Source organism: Phyllobates terribilis, unplaced genomic scaffold, assembly GCF_046119375.1.
Source record: "Phyllobates terribilis strain yellow unplaced genomic scaffold, ASM4611937v1 Scaffold_12__6_contigs__length_324123572, whole genome shotgun sequence".
Lineage (NCBI taxonomy): Eukaryota > Metazoa > Chordata > Amphibia > Anura > Dendrobatidae > Phyllobates > Phyllobates terribilis.
Genome location: NW_027362772.1, coordinates 26,359,177 through 26,379,080, shown reverse-complemented (window position 1 = coordinate 26,379,080; position 19,904 = coordinate 26,359,177). Strand labels below are relative to the sequence as shown.

Sequence of the window (19,904 nt, the reverse complement as noted above, 5' to 3'; positions counted from 1 at the left end):
CCTGTCTGGTCATGCCACAAGCTTTCTAACTGCGCAGAAGGGATCCTGCACACCTCTTTACTATGCTGGCAGTAGGGCTCAACGTCATCAGGCGGTTTTTACATTGAAATGTCTGGGAAATGTGAGTCACACAGCTGAGGAGTTGTGGTCAGCTCTGGAGAACCAATTTCATGAATGGTTGTCTCCACTGGACCTGAAACCAGGGAAGGCCGTGTGCGACAATGCTGCAAACCTGGGTGCGGCCCTTCGCCGGGGCAGTGTCACACACGTGCCTTGTATGGCTCACGTGTTGAACCTGGTTGTCCAGCAATTTTTAGCCCACTATCCCAGACTAGATGGCCTTCTGCAGAGGGCACGGTCGCTGTGTGCTCACTTCCGCCGTTCGCATCCCGCAGCTCAGCGACTTACATCTCTACAGAAGTCGTTGGGCCTACCACTTCACCGGCTAAAATGCGATGTGCCTACCCGGTGAAATTCAACTCTGCACATGTTGCAGCGACTGTGGCAGCACCGACAAGCCCTGGTGCAATACGTTCTGACGTATAGCCTGGGCCAACGAGATTCAGAGGTGGGGCAAATCACGCTGGAGGAGTGGTCTCAGATCAGGGACCTATGCACCCTTCTGCACAGTTTTGAAATGGCGACGAAGATGTTTAGTGCTGACGATGCCATTATCAGCATGACTATTCCGGTGATTTACATGCTGGAGCACATGTTAAACAGAATTCGGAGTCAGGTGGTGGCACAAGAGGAGGTGGAGGAAGTAGAGGAGGAGGAGTTGTATGCGGAAGGGCTAACATCTGCAAGGTCCAGACGGTCGGCAGCACCAAGGCGGCAGGCATGTGAGGGTGGGGGAGATGGTTTTACCAGGGCGCATGGTAGCAGCCAAACTAGTGAGGAAGGTGCAGGAGCCCAGGAAGAAGTGGAGGACGAACTGATGGAAGACTCATCAGATGAGGGAGACCTTGATCACATTTCTGTTGTGCGAGGTTGGGGGGAGAGGACAGAGGAAGGAAGCATGATTGTTACCTCGCCACCAACACAACAGGGACTTGGTGCTCCTGGATGCGCAACACACATGAGTGCCTTCTTGCTGCACTACCTGCAACATGACCCTCGAATTGTGAGAATTAGAAATAATCCTGACTATTGGGTTGCCACACTGTTAGATCCCCGGTACAAAAGTAAATTTGCAGAAATTATTCCTGCCATAGAAAGGGATGCACGCATGCAGGACTATCAGCAGAGACTGTTGCAGAATCTTACATGTGCTTTTCCACAAAATACCAGTGGTGCACGTAGTGAATCTCACAGTTCCAACTTGCCAACCGTGGGACCGTCAAGTGTTCAGCACTCAAACCGTAACAGAACCACAGTATCTGCTGGTAACATCAATTTTGCGGAATCATTTCACCACTTTTTTAGCCCATCCTTTGCAAGGCCACAGGAGACAAGAAGTCTGACACATAGTCAACGCCTAGAGACGATGGTACAGGAGTATCTCCAAGTAAACATTGAAGCCACGACTGTGTCACTGGACCCTTGCTCTTTTTGGGCTTCCAATCTGGATAAATGGCCGGAGCTAGCCACTTACGCCTTGGAGATCTTGTCATGCCCCGCAGCCAGCGTTCTGTCTGAACGTGTGTTCAGCGCTGCTGGTGGTGTGCTGACAGATAAGCGCACGCGGCTCTCCACTGATAATGTAGACAGACTCACGTTCATAAAGATGAACAAATCATGGATCCGAAACGACTTTTCTACCCCTGTGTCAACCTGGGGAGAGTAAAAGCTTGATGATTGGTTAAAATCACCCTACCAAGCTTTCAAATTACTAATCATGTTTATCTGTATCTTGACTGGAAAATAATTTGGGCTTTGTAGCAGTGTGCAGCACTGATCCTATTAGGCCATCTATACTAAAGCTTCACCAGATTTAAAATTAAAAATAATTTTTAGCTGCATCTAGCCCGGAAAATAATTTTGGGGCTCCGAGATGCGCAAGACACATAAGTGCCTTCTTGCTGCACTACCTGCAGCATGACCCTCATATTGTCAGAATTCGAAGTAATCATGACTACTGGGTTGCCACACTCTTAGATCCCCCAAACTTTTCGATCAACCTTTTCATTTTAATAAAGACCAAAAAAATGGTCATTTTTGAAATTATAAGCATTAGCAGGTTGTTAGAAACTGAAATCAAACAGTTTTCAACTCAAAACTTTATTCTAGGTGATGTTACATTTTCACATAGGACCCCTTGTTCGAAAGGAGCTTCTGAACTCTCTCGTCCATTGAATTTGTCAGGTTTTGGATGGTTTCTGCTTCAATTGTTTTGCATGAGGACAGAATACCCTCCCAGAGCTGTTGCTTAGATGTGAACTGCCTCCTGCCATCATAGACACTCCTTTTAATGATGCTCCAAAGGTTCTGAATGGGGTAGAGGTCAGGGGAGCATGGGGGTCACACCATAAGTTTGTCCCCTTTTATGCCCATATCAGCCAGAGATGCAGATGTTTTATGTGCAGCATGAGATGGTGCATTATCATGCAGAAAAATGATCTTGCTGTGAAATACACGGTTCTTCTTCTTGAACCATGGCAGGAAGTGCTGTTTGAGAAAATCCACATACATTATGGAGTTCATCTTTAGCGCCTTCAGGGATCCTAAAGGGGCCGACAATCTCTCTCCCCATGATTCCAGCCCAAAACATTACTCCACCTCCTCCTTGTTGGCGCTGTAGCCGTGTTTGCGTGGGGTGTCCATCAACCAGCCATCCTCCACTCCATCCATCTGGACCATCGAGCGCTGCACGGCACTCATCCGTGAACAAAACTGTTTTGAAATCAGTCTTCATGTAATGTTTGGCCCACTGGAGCCGTTTCTGCTTGTGTGAAGTGGATAGAGGAGGTCGACAGGATGGCGTATGCACAGCTGCAAACCTCTGAAGGACCCTGCATCTTGTTGTTCGGGGGACGTTGGAGGCACAAGCAGCTTCAAAAACTTGTCTGCTGCTATGACAAGGCTTTTTTGCCGCTGCTCTTTCAACCTGACGTAATTGCCTGTAGGAAAGAGTCCTCAATTTGCCCTTATCAGCACGCACACGTGTGTACTGTGAATCAGCTACATACTTCTTGATTGCCAAGACACTTCATCCTGATCATCGCACAATGTTGATTGTAGTCATGCCTTGACCTAAACACTCCACAATTTGTTGCTTCTCAGCAGCCGACACATCCTTTTTCTTTCCCATTTTGGCAGAAAATGTAGGCTGCTTAATAAAGTGAGAGAGCCTTCTTAAGTAGTCTTGCCTTTCATTGGACACACCTGCCAAACTAATTAGCACAGGTGTCTGCAATTGCTTACAGTGATATAAAGAGCCCTGACACACATCACCATCAATGAGTTTAACTGACAAACAAACAAATTCTTCCCTTATCACTCCTAAACACTTTTTGCATAATAATTTGGAACGCAGTGTACATGTGCTTTTCCACAAAACACCAGCGGTTCACGTAGTGAATCTTACAGTTCTAACTTGCCAACCGTGGTCTGTATGGAGTTGTTCAATAAAGGGCCCAAAATTAAGATAACATAGATGGGAGAGGTCTCTATGAATAGGAATTCCTAAGTATTTGATACCCTGTGAGGGACAGGCAAAGGGAAAGTTGGACTGGATGGAATCCTATATGGATTTGGGGAGGGAGACATCGAGGGCCTCAGACTTCGCTGCATTGATTTTAAAATTTGACCATGTAACAAAGTGCTCTATTTCAGCCATAACAGCATGGATGGATATATTTGATTGAGTGATATATACTAGGACATCATCAGCAAATAGAGAGCACTTGTACTCGGTGCCTCCCACCTCAATCCACCTAATATTGGGGTTATGGCGAATTGATGAGAGCAGGTGCTCCGTCACTAGGATGTATAAGAGAGGGGACAGAGGACATCCCTGCCTTGTCCCATTGGTGATTGTGAAAGGTGATGAAAATGTTCTGACGCAACCCCTGGGCCTTGGGACACCCGGAGCCGGACCCTTTTTGGTGGATGCTGTTGGTTGTAGTCTTCGTGGCAGCGACCCGGTTCCGTGGCTCAGGGCGGTCAAACCAGTGGCGGAACTATTTATGTGGTTTTGATGTTTAAATGTATGACTACGCCACCCGTGGATTGCGGTCAGAGTGAACCGCCGCTACAGGGCAGACCGCTGAGGCTGGTGTTGTGGGTGCAGCAGAGCGTAGCATAACTCCCCACGGGAGGAGTATAGCCTCAGGGCAGTGTATGCGGAGGATGGGGGTGATGGTGCAGGGCAGCAGCAGTAATGACACGGAGTCAGTGATGCAGTTCAGGGCCTTTACTCACAGTTCTTATTATCCAGACCACGTCTGCAGGTAACGGCTGCCCACGTCGTACTGTGCTCACCAGGTGAAGGGCTCAGACAACTCCCAGATAACTTTGGAGCACTTCACAGGACCCCCTTTGTGTGTCCTTTGTCTGGCCTTTCTTACCAACACTTCTGTCCGGCTGCCTCGGGCCTCCTCTTGGTAAACTTGGCGCCAGTTTCCCTGACCCTATGTGGTGCCTTCCTAGCGGCTGTAGCGAGGGGCTGCGCCACATAAAATGTCAGAGCCTCCGGTTTCTAGCTGAGGGTCGTTTCCTGCCTCCACTAGTTCGGGGACCGGTCTCCCCCTTTGGCCTGACCCCTCCACGCAGGTGGATTCGGGCGTGCGGTGGCGACTCGCCCGTCCGCACCCCTGGGATCCCTTCATTCCTCGTTCCTGGAGCCTTCTCCGCTCCTCTTCCTTCCTTCTCCCTCTTCCAGGCCTGGGCCTCTGTTACTAGGCCCGCCTCCGGAGCAGAGCTCATGCAGAGCCCCTGCTCCCTGCCACTTCTGCTCAGACTTCTCTGCACTGAACTAAGATGGTGCCCACCTTTTATACTCCCTTCTCAATGCACCCAGGAACTGCTTCCTCCCTGCTCCTGCACTACAGGGTTCCCCTTCCTCAGTGTTCCCTCCCCCCACTCCAGTCAGGGACAGGGACTGTCGTGCCCATCTCAGGGGCATATTGGTCGCCCTGCCCCACGGCAATGTGGTGTAATGCATGCAGGTGTCGGGTCCTGATCCACACTCCATCCTTACCTGAGAGTGAGATATCACACCTCTGGGTGAGGTGCAATTTGTCTGTAGCAACCGAGCCCTCAGGGTGCTACAGTTCCATTTATCTTCAGCCTAGGTGACGTATTGTGATACAGGGCCGTGATTTTGGCTATAAAAGGGTCCCCTAGACCCCTACCCCAAGCTTTTTAAGATAATCATATATGGCGTGCGAGGAGACTCTATGGAATGCTTTCTCAGCATCCAACGAGAGTATCTAATTACAAATTTTTAACTGCATCTAGCCCAGGAAATACTTTGTGCCTAGTAGCAGTGTCTGCTAGTCAGCGGATTATCCCGGCTGTTAAGCAAGCTACACCACCTGTAGTTTGGACACTTAATTTTTTCAAAGGAAATGCTTCGGGACCACGGGATATTCAGTGAAGAGCATCAGGAGGCACCCCAAGGCATAGGGGCTGGGACTGGCAGTAGGATGCCTTGCGGTGGACAGCCGAGCTCGATCCTTATAAAAGCTTTTTAACTGCAGCAGCTTTAGTGGACGCTACTGGAGCTGGAATTACGCGGCTGCTGGCATGAGACTTGCCCTCCAATAGATCCTTGTAAATGGATTTAAAGTGTATTCATTCAAATTAGAGAGACAATTTAAATTAAAAAGCTTAGAGCTGCCTCCACCACAGGGGGGCTCGCTCGACCCACCAGCGGACAGGCACCAGTATTGGGAGAGGGGGGCTGGCCATCAGGGTTCACCGCGGCTCTGGCACAAACCCGGCGACACGGAGGTGGCACGGGCAGGAGCGGACTGGCCGTGTCGGCTTATCACTTTTTGGATTTTAGAAGGGCATGACATGCCTATATCTGTGTCTCCCCCTCCTTTTACTCCTCCACCTCTTTTATTTTCGCATGACTATATGTACTTGTCACTTTTCCATGTGTTAGTTATGTCTTCTGAGCAGTTTGTCAGCTTTTGGACACCTTTGAAGGTGTTTTCTATGTGTTTCTATGTGTTTTTGTTTGCCTGCCATTGGTTTTAACGGTGTTCGAAGGTGTTCGACGAATAGTTCGACGAACAGTTCGGCGAACACACGGGTGTTCGACGAACCGAACCGAACTCGAACACTACGGGGGTGGCTCAACACTAATTATGACACTTACTTTCATATTTGTCAGTATTGCAGAATTCCCCATCACAGCAATTTACATAGAATCGAAATGTAAGATTTTTCATCATTCCTGCACCCTTAGTTCCACACAAAGTGTCATTGGCACAACCTTTATATATTGACTGAAACTCATTTTCACCTAGAAAAAAGTAGATTTACATCACAGAGCCAGAGCTGAAATGCTGATACTGTATATTTGTTAGGGAAAACTGAGTTGTACTCACCATTGTCAAAGTATTGGGATGCGGTCATACATCAATCTCCAAGGCACTCAGTCTCAGACACATTACATTCTGGAGATAAGCGGGAAAAGCCAGAATAACATCTATAGGAAATGACTAGAAAGAAAGGGTTAATATTCAGTAAAATTATATGAGATCAGAAAAATGAGGCATCCAGATGAAATAGCAAATATTTTGGTTGTCAGTAAAATCATGTTTTTTATAATCACAGCCAAAGAGACCCAGAAATCGGTCATGGCCAACGCTAATAACTAAGTCCTAAAGTAACTTGACTCATAAAGGTCTTCTATCATTGTGAGTGATCAAATTCTATTTAGCATCTGTGGTCTCCAACTTGTCTTATAACTTTTGTGTCATAGTGATCAAATAACACTGATGGGCGGAGAAGTTTGTGACATTACTTAAATATCTTGCATTTCCTAATTGAAATCCCGAATACACCATACAAGGCTGCCCTGTATTGATTTCCTGAGCGCTTGTAAAACAAATCTTATTAATTTTGGATTCAAAAGGCATAGAAGAAAGTGGATTTTGCTCACAATCGTGATACATACCTAACATTTGTTTGTTTGTTTTTATTCTTTTTATTTTACTTATTGCAAATATTGAGATGTGCTTCAATGATAACTTGCATTTTATTGGAATTAATCGTTTAGAACTAACGCTAGTATGGATGGATTGACTCCATTCAATGTTACTGGATGTGTAATAGATGGATCCATTTATAACACTCACTGCACATGAAACGTGAAGTTCAATGAACACAAAACTAGGCAAGTAAAAGATGGGAATTTTTAAAAGTTCTAATATTGCCAAACATTTTTTGCCCATCTTTGAAAATGCTAGACAGCATTAAAGTGAGAATATAAAACATAACTTTTAATATTTATAGTCCCCAAATAATCTACAAAAAAGACAGGTCAATGAATGACAGATTAGTACACAGCCATTTCAAAAAGGAAATTAATAATACGTGGCTGGTAAACGATAGCAAGGGATGCTACAAATGTGGCCATTGTGTGGCCTGCCCTTACATTCTAGTAGGCAAAGAATTCAGTAGTAACGTAACCGGGAAAAACTACAAAATAAAGGAATTCATTAATTGTAGTACAAAGGGGGTAGTCTACAAAGCCTCCTGCGAATGCGGGATGGAATATATTGGAAAAACCATCAGAGAGTTTAAAAGACGAATAGTTGATCATGTAGGAGACATCAGCCATAAAAGAGACACGCCCCTAGCCAGACATATCAATAACCAGCATGGGGGCAATTTGGGTGTTCTCAAATTTATGGGAATTGAAAAAGTGCCTAGTCCAATTAGAAGAGGAGACTGGGATAGGGTCATATTACAGAAGGAAGCCAAGTGGATATTCCACATGAGAACGATGTCACCGACAGGCCTGAATGAACAAATTAATTATGGGTGTTTTATTTAAAGGGAAGAATTTTACCATCATTATCCTTAATAGTCACTTAGCCATTTTATGTTTTGAATTATCTAAAAAGATTCCGCCAATAGCCTTAAATTCCGCGATACTGGAAGTGGTGAATCTGAGTGCGTTCCAGGTAACCAGGAAGGCAGGCGCGCGTGCGGGTCATACAATGGAGGAGGGAACAGATGGCACATGGTGTGGGCGCTCATGAAGGGGTGTTATTGCTCCAGGTAAGGCTACATGATTTTAATCACAGCTGTATACTTCAGGGTATTTATATCAGCCCTGTTTAAGCACTCCACTCTCTGCAGACCAGGACAGAGAGCGGAGGGACCCTTATTAATTATGCACCTAGCACTTTAGTATCTGACTTCTCTGAAAACAAGATAGTCCCCTGAGGATTTCACTTGGATGAAACGCGTAGGGACACCAAAAGGGAAAGTGCAGGGTCTTCATACAGGGATAGCTGCGGACTGCCCTTGTCAGGGCAGGAGTTTTGTGGGGATAGTTTAAGCTTGAGCCTAAAGGGACTAATAGGGGCAGCTTGTACAACTACTTGGTCCAGAAGGATCTCCCCGGACAGCAACTCCCATCCCTGAGAAACAAAGAATGGGTGAGAGAATTCCATTTTGTTGACACAATCATGTATAAATTATTTTAAATATGTAGGATCTGCACTCAGACCTCATACTTATTTTTTGAGAAACCTCTGGTCTTCTTTTAAGTGTTTGGATTCCTGGAGATAGAAACAAATGATTAATCCATGGAATAAAGGGAAGAACAGAGATTTTCCCCTACTTTAATTGATGTATATCTGGATCTGTCAAAAAAGTTGGTGTTTCAAGGGAGGGTGATTGACTGTTTCTCCTGCACACACCCTCTTTCCTTTGCAGATTCTATCAAGAGCCTGGTCTTACCATCTGAAGATAGAGTTTAAGCTCTTTGTATCTTTTTACACTTATCTAATACAGAAACGGTCCCTTGACTGTGTTAACGGTAATAATCATTCCAGCGTTGAGGCCTATCTCTTTGTATGGGTGGCATTTTTTGTTTATTGTTCTTAACTATAAATATTAAAAGTTATGTTTTAGATTCTCACTTTAATGCTGTCTAGTATCTAATCCTTAGTGAGAACATATCTCAATATTGGTGGGTGTTACTCTCACTGTTTTGCTTGTTGTACCATCTTTGAAAATGGCTTATTTAGAGATGAGCTTAGCTTTTAAAATTTTCCCACCAAAAATTGATTTGAGGAGAATAAATTTGTGCAAATTTCAATACTGCAAAGCTTGTATTTGCTTGTAAAATGCACATGGGAGGACAGGAGAGAAAGCAAGAACCTCACTGACCATAAGAGTTTACACTTTACTGGTCAGAGAAAGAGAGAACATTCTGTTGACAATAAGAGCTTACACGCTGTAGAAAAGAGAAGACCCTGCTGAGCATAAGACCTTACTCTCTACAGGAGAGAGACAATGGCGCTGACCATAAGAACTTACATTTTACAGGAGAGAGAAGATGTCGCTGCCCATAAGATCTTACACTAGACAGATGAGGGAGACTTCCCCGATGACTCTGGAGATTGAGAACAACTCTGCTGTACAAATGGTGCTCCACTGGGAACCTCTAATCTCTGATGGCCCAGGTACTGAGCACCACTGCTTGATGTGATAGTAGAAGCGAATTATAAGAAGGCCATACGGCAAAGCAAAGTGATGGTTCAGCATTGTGGATAATGGTGTCAGGAAATTTTTTTTGAAGGAATTGAATCTCAAAGTGTTGAATCCACTGGAAACCATAAATATCAGGAAATTTGACTCAAACTTAATTGATCCATTCATTTCCAGGCTTAATGTCACCTCATTTACTAGAGAGACACAAGATCTATTGAAATTTGAGTTTTAAATTAGCATAGTCCTGTTGAAAATCATGAAGAATCATTGCAATAAAGTTGCTGACACTCCTCATTGTTTCTAAGTGACTACACTAATCTTACTTGAGACAACAAGAAGAGAGAAGATGCAAAAGAAAGTGACCAGGTTCTTCATTGTGGCTTCTCGAATTCTCTTCAGCTCATCCTGTTGTCTGTACACCGGGATCATATAAATGCTCTAAGGAAAGGTAAAGAAACAATTGTATCACGGGATGGATGAGATCACTCTGATAACTCAATAGGATATTTTTAAGTTTCCAAGAAGACTATGCAGTGATGACCTGCAATACAAGGAATTCAGCAAAATGTATGTCAATTTACTCTTGCCAAATAGAAAAGAACAGTTGTGTCTTGTTTGTTTTTGTGTAAAGTTTAATTAACCCCTTAGTGATGGAGCCAATTTTGACTTTAATGACCAAGCCAAAGTTTAAATTTCTGAACAGTGTCACTTTATAAGGTAATAACTCTGGAGCGCTTCAACGGATCCCACTGATTCTGAGAATGTTTTTTCATGACACATTATACTTCATGATGGTGGTAAAATTTGTTTCATATGACTTGCGTTATTTGTGAAAAAATCAGAAATTTGGCCAAAATTTGGAAAATTTCACAATTTTCAAATTTTTTATGTTTTTCCCTTAAACCCAAGAGTTAGGTCACGCAAAAATAGTTAATAAATAACATTTCTCACATGTCTACTTTACATTAGCACAATTTTTGAAACAATTTTTTTTTGGGTAGGAAGCTAGAAGGGTTAAAAACTGACCAGCGATTTCTCATTTTTCCAACAAAATTTACAAAACCATTTTTTAGGGACCACATCACATTTGAAGGGACTTTGAGGGGTCTATATGACAGAAAATACCTAAAACTGACACCATTTTAAAAAATGCACCCCTCAAGGTGCCCAAAACCACATTCAAGAAGATTATTAACCCTTAGGGTGCTTCACAGGAACTGAAGCAATATGGAAGGAAGTAATTAACATTTTTTTTTCTCACAATGTATAATACAAAGTTATATTGTGGTACAGTTTTAGTCAGAAAAATCGATGTAAATACTTTTATGCTGAAAAATCACAAAAGCATTTTCGGAGTGATACCTTTATTGGCTAACCAGAAAAAATATATTTGCAAGCTTTCCGAGCACAGAGACTGCTTCTCTGCGTTCAGTTGTTCCTACTCCAGTCCTTGGAACGCAAGCGCAAATACGCAGCCAACACCCCACTGGCCGCACTACTAAATTCACACATTTCACAAATGTTTGCGCTCGAAATGTTGGCTTTTAGGCTCGTGGAGAAGGAAGCTTTCTGCAACTTGATGGTGGCAGCCGTCCCTCGGTACTCGATCCTCAGCCGCCACTATTTCTCCCGGTGTGCCGTCCCCGCATTACACAAGCACGTGTTCCACAACATTAGCCGTACCCTCAACAACGCATTTACTTGGAAAGTCCACCTAACCACGAAAACGTGGACAAGTGCTTGTGGGCAGGAACGGTACATCTCGCTGACGGCACACTGGGCTAATATAGTGGAAGCCGGGACCCAGTCAGACCTTGGGACGGAACACAAGCGCAAATACACAGCCAACCACCAACAGTTAACAATACTAAACTGCCATATTTCTGTACTAGAAATTTTGCATTTCAGGCTCGTTGAGGCGGAAGATTTCCGCAACCTCATGGCGGCAGCTGGTCCTTGGTACTCTGTTCCCAGCCACCACTATTTCTCCCGGTGTCATCCCCGCCTTATACAAGCATGGGTCCCAGAACATTACCCGTACCCTCACCAACACAGTTAGTGGGAAGGACCTCCTAAGAACAGACACGTGGACAAGTGCTTGTGGCCAAGGACAGTACATCTCACTGACACATCACTGGATTAATATTGTGGGCGCCGGGACCCAGTCGGACCCTGGGACAGAACATGTCTTCCCGACACATAGGATTGCGGGCCCTGGGTCAATCAAGCTTCAACACAATGTTCACAAGGTAGACAGCAGCAGTGATCAGTCACCTAGACGACAAGCAAATTATTCATGATGATAGAGGCTTTCCATTTAATAAGCTTTCTGGTACTTTTCTGTTGGAATGAGCTTATCTCCGACCAGCCAGGAATATTTCCAGTGAGTTATGGCATGCCATGATATTAGCAGTACACCCAGTACAATGAGCAAAGCCATCCACAATTTCCTTCTCAGGAATTTTATTTGGTAGACTGAGTGGCTGCCCAAACATTAGTTTCTCAAAAAGGAGCTGAAGATGCTGAGTGGCAGTAGGTGCAAGTTACTCCTGCATGTTAGACCGGAGATTACGTAAGGGAATATATCAGGAGATTAGTTCAGAGATGTTTGGAGGAGAAAGGTTATGGATGGCTTTGTAGGTCAGTGTTAGTAGTTTGAACTGGATACGCTGGGCAACTGGGAGCCAGTGAAGGGATCTTATAGATTGCAATCTTATAGATTGCTGGAGCCAGTTGACATTAAAAAAGCAGCCATAGAGTGTCCGTGAACCTTAACACAGACTTTTCTTAGTCAGGGCTGCTTCTCGGCAGGGTTGGACTGGCCCACCAGAGAACCTGAGAATCCTCCAGTGGGCCCTGGCTTCTCCTTCAGGAGAGTTCATAGCACAAACCTTGCAGCTGCTGTGGGGCTCTTGAGTGGGGGAGAAAGGTGGGCCCTCAGAATCAAATCCTCTGGTGGGCCCATTGTTCTTCAGTCTGACACTGCTTCTCGGTGAGAGTTGTATTTCACCACAGCCATATTCTCTAGCTCAGTGAAAGGACTGGCATAGACGGAAACCGTATATACTCCGGCTGTCATTTCTCCCAGGAATTCCTCTAATGCAGCTTGTTGCATAAGCAATGGCAGCCCATCCAACATCAACTCACACTTCTCGGTGGTGCTTCGATACACAAAGATCTTTCTTTACACCTTGAATTTCATGACTACAGGGTGGGGCAATGGCCTGATCTGCAATGCGTTTTGAGAAATAACCTGCATAAGCATGTCCAATCCACAGTAAAAAAGCGGCCATAGAATGTCCGGGAACCTTCACACAGACATTTCTTAGCCAGGGCTGCTTCTCGGAGAGAGTTATATTTCACCACAGCCATATTCTTTAGGTCGGATGAAAGGACTATCATACAGGGAAACCGTATCTATTCCAGCTGTCCACCACCAGGTTCCGGACATTGTTGCACACGACTATGCGTGGCTGTATGTTCAGCGATGAGAGTCACAGATCTGCCTGCTGTGTTACAGCTTTCAACAACACTGTAGTGGTGTGCAATTTGTCACCTAAGCATTAAGCATAATATCTTCAGCACAGCCTGTTGCCGCTTGGCCGAGGCAGTTCTGCAGTGTTTCCAGCTTGTGACTGATGTGGTCATTTCAGAGATGGAGGCCGAAGAAGAGGAGGAGGAGGTGCAGGAGCTGTACAATGTGATTACATTGAGGTTACATTAGCAAGTCTGGTTTTTATAGTAAATATCCTGCTGTGTTTTTATATTTTTTTGTTGTTGTTTTTTACGTCTCTTCAAATGCATATTTGAGTGCATCCTAATTGTGACCCGCCTTTCTAATTGCTACATATACGGAATAACAGTATAGGAGACCCACTCTTTAATAATGGGAAGGACAATTCAAATAGATTCTATATTCTAGAATATTACCTGTCTTATCTGAAATTTGTTTACGGGTGAGGTATTGCAGTATGAATAGCGTATTACACCAATCCAGCCAGGTATTATTGCCTTATACTGGGTGCTGCTGGTGCTGCTAAAAATAAAATCTATTCTATTCCCTATCTATAACGATGTTAGATTCATTTACAATAGGGACAAGTGCTAGGTGGTATCATCAGCTCAAGATAAGTGTTCATTTTGGTTGCATAAATCTCTTCCACAGTCCATAACTTTTTTTTTATTATTTCTTTGGCCTAATGTACAAGTTATTACCCTGGAAAGAATGTTTCTTGACATTTTTTCCAGGAAAATCCAGTTAACATTGTTTTTTGCATGTTTTATTTTCAGTCAGTAAAACTGGCGTAATACTCTGACAACATTGTTCACAGATATGCTATTTGTTAGCGACGAACTGTAAATAGGTTTGAACACACAACTGCCATACTTTAAATGCAGTGTAATATCTGACACCTTCCCAAAAATGTCTGTATTATTGCTGCAGTAATATGGGATCATGTCTGATGGCCATGGTTTCAGGCAGTCACCTAATAGTATGGTATTTGTCAGAAACCAACTGTAAATAGGTTTGAAAACACACCTGGCAGACTTTAAATGTAGTGTAATATCTGACACCTTCCCAAAAATTTCTGTATTATTACGGCAGTAATAAGGGATTATGTCTGATGGCCACGGTTTCAGGCAGTCGACTAATAGTATGGTGTTTGTCAGCGACCAACTGTGAATTGGTTTGAACACACAACTGCCATACTTTAAATGGAGTGGAATATTTGGCACGCTCCACAAAATGTCTGTATTATTACGTCAGTAATATGTGATCACATCTGATCATGGAAAAGTTTTTCTGCTTCCATAATACAGTAATGTGAATATAATCAAAAAATATGGCTGTACTTGGCTAACAGCAGCAGTAAAATGGTGTACTCTGGATTGCTTTTTAAGAAAATAATCAGGATTAAGAGCAAAAAAAACAGCAGCAGCAGACAAAACGTGCAATGGAACCTATTGTGGTGTATACACTGCCACAAACCATGCCTGCCTGCCTAATAGTGTTGAGCCACCTCCGTAGTGTTTGGGTTCGGTTCGTCGAACACCAGTATGTTCGCCGAACTGTTTGTCGAACTGTTCGTCGAACATCGTTAAAACCAATGGCAGGCAAACAAAAACACATAGAAACACATAGAAAACACATAGTAAACACCTTCAAAGGTGTCCAAAAGCTGACAAACTGCTCAGAAGGCACAACTTACACATGTAAAAGTGACAAGTACATATAGTCATGCGTATAGCATCCACTAAAGATGTTGCAGTTAAAAAACTTTTATAAGGATCGAGCTTGGCGGTCCGCCGCAAGGCGTGCTACCGCCAGTCCCAGCCCTATGCCTTGGGGCGCCTCCCAGATGCTCTTGACTGAGTGTCCCGGGGGCCCAAAGCGTTTCCTTTGAAAAAATTATGTGTCCAAAGCACAGGTGGCGTAGTTTGCTTAACAGCTGGGCTACTCCGCTGACTAGCAGACACTGCTACTAGGCCCAAAGTATTGCCTGGGCTAGATGCAGTTAAAAATTTGTAATTAGATCTACAGGCGGTGTAGCTTGCAAAACAGCTGGGCTACTCCGCTGACTAGCAGACACTGCTACTAGGCCCAAAGTAATGCCTGGGATAGATGCAGTAAAAAATTGTTATTAGATACACAGGCAGTGTAGCTTGCTTCACAGCTGGTCTACTACGCTGACTAGCAGACACCGAAGCTTTGGAGCAGACCTCTGATTCCCAGGCTATAGTATGAGTAAACAGCTCTTCAGACTCAACCATCTGTGTTACCCCAAGCCATAGTGTATGTAGTTTCTTACGGTTAAAAGGGGGGGGAAGGGACCCGACCCACCTGGAATTGACGATGCCAACATCACGTAAAACACAGCTAGGGGACTCCAAAAAGAGTCTCCATTTTTTCCAAAAATTGTGGCACAGACACCACTTAAGTGGCATCAATTGCCCCAGAGTTGCTTAAAATGGTTGGTGAGATGATTTTACCAAATCCTCAAGCTTTTAGTCTCCCCAGGATGACACAGGGGTAGAAAAGTCCTTGCGGATGCATGATTTGTTCATCTTTATGAACATGAGTCTGTCTTCATTGTCAGTGGACAGCCGAGTGCGCTTATCTGTCAGCACACCACCAGCAGCCCTGAACACACGTTCAGAGAAAACGCTGGCTGAGGGGCACGACATGATCTCCAAGGCGTGAGTGGCGAGCTCAGGCCATTTTTCCAGATTGGAAGCCCAAAATGAGCAAGGGTCCAGTGACACAGTCATGGCTTCGATGTTCACTTGGAGATACTCCTGTACCATCCTCTCTAGGTGTTGACTATATGTCAGTCTTCTTGTCTCCTGTGACCTTGCAAAGGATGGTCTAAAAAATTGATGAAACGATTCCACAAAATTGTTACCAGCAGATACAGTGCTACTGTTACGGTTTGAGTGATGAAGACTCGACAGTACCACGGTTGGCAAGTTAGAACTGTGAGATTCACTAGGTGCACCACTGGTGTTTTGTGGAAAAGCACATGTAAGATTCTGTAACAGCCTCTGCTGATACTCCTGCATGCGTGCATCCCTTTCTATGGCAGGAATTATTTCGTCAAATTTACTTTTGTACCGGGGATCTAAGAGTGTGGCAACCCAGTAGTCGGGATTACTTCGAATTATGACAATCCGAGGGTCATGTTGCAGGTAATGCAGCAAGAAGGCACTCATGTGTCTTGCGCATCCAGGAGGACCAAGTCCTTGTTGTGTTGGTGGCGAGGTAAGAATCATGCTTCCTTCCTCTGCCCTCTCCCCCCAACCTCGCACAACAGAAATGTGATCAAGGTCTCCCTCATCTGATGAGTCTTCCATGCCCATCGCCAGTTCGTCATCCACTTCATCGTCGGCTCCTGCATCTTCCTCAACAGTTTGGCTGCTACCATGCGTCCTCGTTAATCCGTCTCCCCCACCCTCCCATGCCTGCCGCCTTGGTGCTGCCGACCGTCTGGACCTTGGAGATATTATCCCTTCTGCATACGACTCCTACTCTACTTCCTCCCCTTCCTCTTGTCCCACCACCTGACTCCGAATTCTGTTTAACATCTGCTCCAGCATGTATATCACCGGAATAGTCATGCTGATAATGGCATCGTCAGCACTAAACATCTTCGTCGCCATTTCAAAACTGTGCAGAAGGGTGCATAAGTCCCTAATCTGAGACCACTCCTGCAGCGTGATTTTCCCCACCTCTGGATCTCGTTGGCCCAGGCTATATGTCAGAACGTATTGCACCAGGGTTCGTCGGTGCTGCCACAGTCGCTGCAACATGTGCAGAGTTGAATTCCACCGTGTCGGCATATCGCATTTCAGCCGGTGAACTGTCAGGCCCAACGACTTCTGTAGAGATGTAAGTCGTTGAGCTGAGGGATGCGAACAGCGGAAGTGAGCACACAGCGACCGTGCCCTCTGCAGAAGGCCATCTAGTCCGGGATAGTGGCCTAAAAATTGCTGGACAGCCAGGTTCAACACATGAGCCATACAAGGCACATGTGTGACATTGCCCCGGCGAAGGGCCGCACCCAGGTTTGCAGCATTGTCGCACACGGCCTTCCCTGGCTGCAGGTCCAGTGGAGCCAACTCGGTCTCCAGAGCTGACCACAACTCCTCAGCTGTGTGACTCACATTTCCCAGACATTTCAAAGTAAACACCGCCTGATGCCGTTGAGCCCTGCTGCCAGCATAGTAAGGAGGTGTGCAGGATTCCTTCTGCACAGTTAGAACGTGGGTCGCATTACCAGACAGGCTTTGGGTGCAGGTGGAGGACCGAGAGGAGGTTGAGGAGGCAGAAGCAGTGGAGGAGCTTCTAGATAAAGAGTATTGACGCACAACTCGTGGGGACGGCAAGACTTGGACAGCAGCCCCTTGTCCTGCTGTCACCATAGTTACCCAGTGCCCAGTCAGCGACATGTAATGCCCCTGTCCATGCCTACTCGTCCAAGTGTCTGTGGTGAAATGCACCCTGTCACACACAGAGTTTCTCAAAGAAGCGGTGATGTTGTGTGCGACATGCTGGTGTAGCGCAGGCACACCTTTCATTGAGAAGTAGTGGAGACTGGGCATCTGGTACTGGGGCACTGCGACAGACTTAAGGTCTCGAAAATCCTCTGTGTCCACCAGGCGGAAAGGCAGAATTTCTGTAGCCAACAGCTTGCAGATGGTGAAATTCAACCTCTTAGCTTTCTCATGGCTAGGAAGAAATGGTCTTTTACTTGTCCACATCTGAGGGACCGAGGGCTGGCTGTTGTGCTTAGACAGGGTTGAGTAGGGTATCCCCGGCAAACTGCCGGTCTGTGAGGAAGATGCAGGCAGACATGTTAGGTTGCCTTGATCCAAAGGTGGTGCTCTCGATGTCGGAGAGCGCTCAACACCAGCTGGTGTTTCCACTAGAGATGAGCGTTGTTCTACTCGAACTGTTCGCCAATCTCAAATTCGAGCTGTTTTGGGCGGTGTTCGAGCCGTTCGGCGAACACGAACAATTTGAGAAAAATTCGGCTGTTTGAGGTTATGTTCGATAACTGTTCGTGCACCAAAATCATAACTGGATTTTTTCTCAGTAATGATGAAAATTAATGTTAATACGCAGTTTGAGTGTACAGCGGGGTGGGGGGAGGGGCAGGGGATGGATCTCTGCAGGAACAATGAAGATCTCCATTTTTTTTTCTCTTTCCCGCATTTGCAGTGGGGAGGTGCAATCTGTCAGCCTATCAGCAGCGCACACACGGAGCGAAGTGCTTTTTTTCACTCAAGCAAGGGCATGTGTCATTGGCAGTGTATGTCACATGTCCTTGCCCTATAAGACCAAGCCATTTTCCCCGTCGCCACCATTTTCTCACTGCTGCAGCTGCGTGTTAGACGGCACCGCTGTTGCTCTGTGCGCTATACCTTGTTAATTTCAAGCCAATTTTCGCACAAATCTACAGATAGCTTGGGAGTAGGGAATAGTTGTGATTGCAGTCCTTTTAAGGACTAGGTTACAGCATTTCCTACGACTTTTATCAGGCAGGTCTGTGCTCTTAAATAGATAGATTGTGGGAGTAAAGACTAATTGTAATTGGAGTCCTTTTCAGGACTAAGTTACATCAGTTCCTATCAGTTTTTGCCAGGCAGGTCTATGCCAGTGCTGTGCAAGTTTTTTTCACAGCATTTGGCTGAATCTAGCAAAGCTAATCCTTTTGGCCTATTGCAGAGTGTGTTAGTCAGTGGAGTAGCCTATCTGTGTTGCAAGATATACCACCTGTGTATAGAATACCAATTTTTTTACTGCACCTAGTGAAGTAAAATCTTTTGGGCATAGCATCATTCTATTAGTCCATCTATACTGACCTCCATCAGGTTGCAAATTGAATATAATTTTTTTCTGCATCTAGCTCTGAAAAAATATTGGGCTTCTAGCTGTGTGTGGGACTTGTTCTATTAATCCATCTATACAGACCTCCATCAGGTTGCAAACTGAATATATTTTTTTCTGCATCTACCTCTGAAAAAATATTGGGCTTCTAGCTGTGTGTGGGACTTGTTCTATTAATCCATCTATACAGACCTCCATCAGGTTGCAAACTGAATATATTTTTTTCTGCATCTACCTCTGAAAAAATATTGGGCTTCTAGCTGTGTGTGGGACTTGTTGTATTAGTCCATCTATACTGACCTCCATCAGGTTGCAAACTGAATATATTTTTTTCTGCATCTACCTCTGAAAAAATATTGGGCTTCTAGCTGTGTGTGGGACTTGTTCTATTAATCCATCTATACAGACCTCCATCAGGTTGCAAACTGAATATATTTTTTTCTGCATCTACCTCTGAAAAAATATTGGGCTTCTAGCTGTGTGTGGGACTTGTTGTATTAGTCCATCTATACTGACCTCCATCAGGTTGCAAACTGAATATATTTTTTTCTGCATCTACCTCTGAAAAAATATTGGGCTTCTAGCTGTGTGTGGGACTTGTTCTATTAATCCATCTATACAGACCTCCATCAGGTTGCAAACTGAATATATTTTTTTCTGCATCTACCTCTGAAAAAATATTGGGCTTCTAGCTGTGTGTGGGATTTGTTCTATTAATCCATCTATACAGACCTCCATCAGGTTGCAAACTGAATATATTTTTTTCTGCATCTACCTCTGAAAAAATATTTGGGCTTCTAGCTGTGTGTGGGACTTGTTCTATTAATCCATCTATACAGACCTCCATCAGGTTGCAAACTGAATATAATTTTTTTCTGCATCTACCTCTGAA

At 44.7% G+C, this 19,904-nt stretch overlaps 1 pseudogene; it reads right to left on the bottom strand.

Moving 5' to 3' along the window:
• LOC141171642 (phospholipase A2 inhibitor NAI-like) overlaps positions 1 to 9,999 on the bottom strand; it is a 45,993-nt pseudogene extending 35,994 nt beyond the window's left edge.
• Between the last annotated feature and the right edge of the window lie 9,905 nt (positions 10,000 to 19,904).